At 58.4% G+C, this 5,000-nt stretch overlaps 1 protein-coding gene across 1 annotated transcript in view; it reads right to left on the minus strand.

Moving 5' to 3' along the window:
• vasnb (vasorin b) overlaps positions 1 to 2,872 on the minus strand; it is a 36,423-nt gene extending 33,551 nt beyond the window's left edge. The window contains exon 1 of the mRNA XM_056288779.1: positions 2,840 to 2,872. The gene's annotated coding sequence lies outside the window, so the exon portion shown is untranslated. The remainder of the gene's footprint in view (positions 1 to 2,839) is intronic.
• Between the last annotated feature and the right edge of the window lie 2,128 nt (positions 2,873 to 5,000).

A 5,000-nucleotide genomic window follows, 5' to 3' on the forward strand; every position in this document is an offset into this window, starting at 1 on the left:
CCGCCGGACAAAGGGGTCTCAAAATAATCCCTGACGCGCTCACACCTATCGACGTGGTATGTGCTCGAGCAACCCCGAAGTCCTGCAGCCCTGCAGGCCCCTCACCGATTGAAAATGGAGGATTTTATTTGGAAGATGCAACCCTTTAGTCCTCAGGGCCGAGTCCGGGCCGGCCAGGGCCGACCCCGGGCCGGACAGGGCCGACTCCGGGCCGGCCGACTCCAGGCCGGCCGACCCCGGGCCGGCCTGGGCCGACGGCGGCTCCACTGCGACAACCCGGCACACACCCCCCCCACCCTGACAGCACCCTTATTAAAAGAGGGGTGATTAGTCTCCGCCTCGCCTCGCCGTCTTAACATAAACTAATTACAACCATTACGCCGCCACGGTGGCTTCCTTTACAACATAATGACAGCCTGCGTGGAAACACATGGTGTGCAAACAGGGACCGGGCCCGGCGGGGCAGCGGGGGTTAATATCGGCCCTATTAGTAGTTTACTGTTCGGGCCCCGGGGGGGAAGATTAAGAGATTTTCTGTGTCTGTTGGCTGGCGAGAGACGCCGTCTGAAAGTTGGAGCGCTCTTAATAAAAGGACACAAATGTCTCTTAAAAAAAAAAAAAAAAGCGGGGGGGGAGGGGGGGGGGGAACTGAGTCCCATTTGCACGCCGGTTTCACGGCAGAAATCTGCGGCCCCCGTCACATTACGTGACGGGGGCCCTCCGCCGTGTCACTTTCGGGATTCGCCCATTTGATATTCAGTCAACGCCCGGGCCCGTGTAGCGGCGTGTGGCGAAACGAACCAACCCCCGTTGTGAAACAGTCCACCGGCTGCGTAAACACGCGGCGGGCCCGGACGGGCTCTCGCCGGGCGGGTTTGATTCACCGCAGGTCACGGTCGCAGAGGCCGGAGTCTCCGCTTCTTCCGTGTACACACACACACACACACACACACACACACGGTTAGCGGGTGAACCGGACCATCGAGGCCGTGCAACGGCTCGTCTACCTGCCGCAACACCCGCGTGGATGCGTGGGCGGAGGAGGGTGGAGGGCGGAGGAGGGTGGATGCCTGTTGCTGCAGCTTTTTGCAGTAAGCGTGCGGGGGTGGTGTTAGTGTACCCACGGTCTTGGTCAGTGGACCGGACGTGAATGCTGTCCCAGGAGCTCCACCTGGGTGGATGCATAGGCGGAAATCCCCGGGGGTGGGGGGGCGGGGTGGGGGGACATGACCCCCCCCCCTCATCTTGTGAAAAATATGATATACCCCCCCCCCTCAATATTTCGCCCCTGGCACTACTTTTGGGGTCCCCCTCCACAGTTGATATCAGATTTTCGCCCATGGGTGGATGGATGGGTGGATGTATGGATGGGTGGATGGATGGGTGGATGGATGGGTCTCAACACACAGCCGAGGTGGTCCGGTTCCTCGTTGTGGCGTCTCCAACGAGACACGTTTTAGCAAGGCGTTCATCAACGCAGGGCTTAATTTGTGAAACCGGGCGCCCCCCCTCCTCATTACACCTTACGTGCCCCTCCGAGACCTCCGGATTTTCCCTCGCGCAAGTGCACGTGGAAGGGAAGTCGGCCACACGCGCGTGCGGGACGGGGTCAGAGAGCTTTTAGAAGCAGTAACCACAAACGCTGCTGTGGCTGGGTGCCTTAGTGCGCTGTTATAATCGCCATCCCTCCATCCCTCCATCCATCCCTCCATCCCTCCATCCATCCCTCCATCCCTCCGGTATCCCAACCACGTGTCCTGCTCTCGGGGTGGCGGGGATGCTGGAGCCTATCCCAGCAGCCACCGCGCGGCAGGCGAGGGAGACACCCCCCGGACAGGGCGTCACGGGGCCGATAATCGCGATATTCGATTTTAATCGGTTAAATGCGCGTGAAACTCGGTCCGTTGTGTGCAAACGTCACCAGCACGTGACTTTCGCCTGCAGGAATCTTATCGCAACCAATCTCCTTGTTGTTGTTGTTTCGGGAGGGTTTGGCTCCACGTGAACGGACACACACACATCAGCGAGACCGGTTCTCCGCGCCCCGGCGACACCGTCCTGGTCCCGGTGTGGCTCGGCTGCTGGGGTCCCACCGACCGACCGACCGACCCGCCCGTGCGTGCGTGAGCGCGGCGGGCCGCTTGCGGTCCAGACGCCCCCCCCCGCGCGCGCACGCACGGCGTCTTGCGGTCCGACACATTAGTAGCTCGCGCAGCCTGCACCCACCCCCCATTAGGGCTCGACCGTTTCCATTTGCCCCCACGCACACGCGCTCGCGGGGTTGGTTTTGTTAATGGTGCCTGGTTTTGTTTTCGCCGGCGGTTCGAGAGTACGAGTTAGTCAGAGACTGTTTTTGGGTCTCTTCGCAAGAAACGCGAAGTGTCCCTGGCTACCCCCCGGAGACCGTCTGGGGTAGGACCTGCCTGTTTAACCCGCAGCCAGGTCATGCGGGGGGGGGGGGCGCAGTATCGAGGAGACCCGTCAGTAAAAACAAAACACGAGTCCTGCAGGAGAACTCAGGTTGGATCCGCTGACGTCATTGTTTTCGATCTGGCGTTGAAGCTAATTAGTTGTTTTTTTTTTAATTCGGTGGCGCGAGCTGCCAAGACGTCCCCCCCCCCACCCCTCACCCCACCCCACCAAAAAAAAAACTCGTGTCAACACACCGTCCGGCTTTGCGCGCTCCGTGCGACACCGCACCGAGCGATTTGAGGAAGCCGATGGCCGCAAAACAATGCAGAGTTTGCCCCCCCCCTCCTCCTCCTCCTCCCCCCCCCCACACACACACACCCCGAAACAACCTGCGTTTTATGTGGTGATCAAAATAGGGTCTTCTTACCGTTGTCGTCGGACGGGGGGACGTTTTGCGCTCGGACCCACGTTGAGTCCCCCTCCCCTCCTCCTCCTCTCCTCCCCACCCCCCCAAAAAAAACTCTTATCCACACTGCGGCTGCACAGAAACGACGCCGAGTCCTTTTGCCGTCTGCGCCCGGTCCGCGAAGTTTCCACCGAAAAGTGGTTTAAAAAGTTGGACCCGCTCCCCGGTCATCAAATCCTCGGGTCCTACACAGACGGAGGGAGGGAGAGACAGAGAGAGGGAGAGAGGGAGAGAGAGAGAGGGAGAGAGAGAGCTTGAAACCTCCACGTCAAGGAATGCGCTCGAGTGTCCGGCGGTGCACCGTGCGCTCGCTGACCCCGGGACAAAAAGCGCCTTATTGGCGAAGGCAGCGGAGAGTTTAAAGCGGAGGGGTGGGCGGGGCCAGGCGCGCCGCGAGCGCGAGCGCGCCGCGCGCGGGGGCAGTGCGGAGAAGCGTGCTCAAGCCGCTCGCGTCACAGCTCGAGCAGCAGCGACGCGTCGACCGACAATACCTGCACGACCTGTTCCTGCGCGAGAGGCATTTCTCGTTCTTTCGTTCGCGTAAGCGCCGAGGGCGTGCGCGTGCGCCCGTGCGTGTGAGAGACAAATAACACATTGATTTTTTTGCCCCCCCCCCCTCTCTCCGTTTCAAACACACGTCATCGGTTGCTGTTTCCCCTTGAGGGACGATGAAGAACTGAAGTTTCAGTTCTGTAATATTCACCGAGGACACCCGGTGCCACAGATGCGACGTACAGCTGTTTGGTCCGAACGACGCAGCGTCGCTTGCCTTTAGTTTGTAACCGGAAGTTAGACTCGTGTTGACGGCACTTTTTCTTTCCCCCCCCCCCCCAGTTGTGTTGCAAATGTTGTGTATTATTCACGGAGGCTTCGCCGTGACATTGCGAAATAGATGCTTCTGCGCGTGTCACTTGGGTGTCTGCCGACAGAGTTTCTGTGATGTCCTACCTGGAGTGAAACCGCATGGGCGATACCAAGTGATGGGATAAGGGGGGGGGAGTGTCTAAGAGAGAGTAGTGGTGGGGGATGCAGAAAATAATAGAGTTGGTAAATTTCCTTACCAGTAAGGGGTTGTGTTGTTGATGTTAAAAAAAAAAACTCTTCGGCGCGTCACAGGCGGCTCATGTTTTTAGGTTCACTCCCTCACAAGTCTGGGAATGTTCTCATTCATCCAGGTCATGGTTATCCAGAGGAGTTGAATCAAGTGCAGCTGGACTTGGTATCACAAAGAGCCACGCATATCAATAGCTCTGACAACGACTCCTAGAGGATAAATGCTGAGTCTCATCAGCAGCCAGTCAGACTAGCTTGGTCTAGTCAGAAAGGCACGAACTGGGGAAGCCTCTTGGATGAGAGGCGAAACGTCTTCACGGATACATGCCGAGTCCAGTTGCACTTGATTCACCTCCTTTGGACTCACTCACAAACATTTCTGGAGTGGTTGCAACCCCAGACCCACCACCCACCACCCCAATTATACCCAAACGCTACAACTAGACGCGAGAATAAATGCCAGCTGGTGGGTGGGTGGGTGAGTTAGAAGCCGGGTTCATGAGGCACTTTGCATCTAAAAAGCGTGGAAAGGGCATCCGGGTGGCGTGGCGGTCTATTCCGTTGTGTACCAACACGGGGCTCGCAGGTTCGAATGCCCGTGTTACCTCCGTCTCGGTCAGGTGTCCCTACAGACACGATTGTACGTGTCTGCAGGTGGGAAGCCGGATGTGGGTTTGTGTCCTGGTCGCTGCACTAAGCGCCTCTTCTGGTTAGTCAAGGCCCCTTGTTTTGGGGGGCGGGGGGTGGGGGGGGGAATAGCGTGATTCCCCCCCACGCACGACGTGGCAGATTTCATTCAGGAGATTTAACGTAGCTCATTTTAATGACTGCAAGGTCACGTCCGCCCCAACAGCAATTGGGCGACAGCGTGGCGTCACCTCACGGCCACCGGGGGGACCCCCGCCCGGTTCTCCCGCAGCCTTGCTCAACGGAATAAAAACAAATAAAACCCAAAACACCGACTACACTTGTGAGACGTTGGCTTATGCTACAGTTGTGTGTTATCGATATAGCAGTTTCTGCAGGGAACGTGACTTCGGGACGCCCCGGCGGCCCACCTGGCGGAGCA

Source organism: Lampris incognitus, chromosome 10 (genome assembly GCF_029633865.1).
Source record: "Lampris incognitus isolate fLamInc1 chromosome 10, fLamInc1.hap2, whole genome shotgun sequence".
NCBI classification, from domain to species: Eukaryota; Metazoa; Chordata; class Actinopteri; order Lampriformes; family Lampridae; genus Lampris; species Lampris incognitus.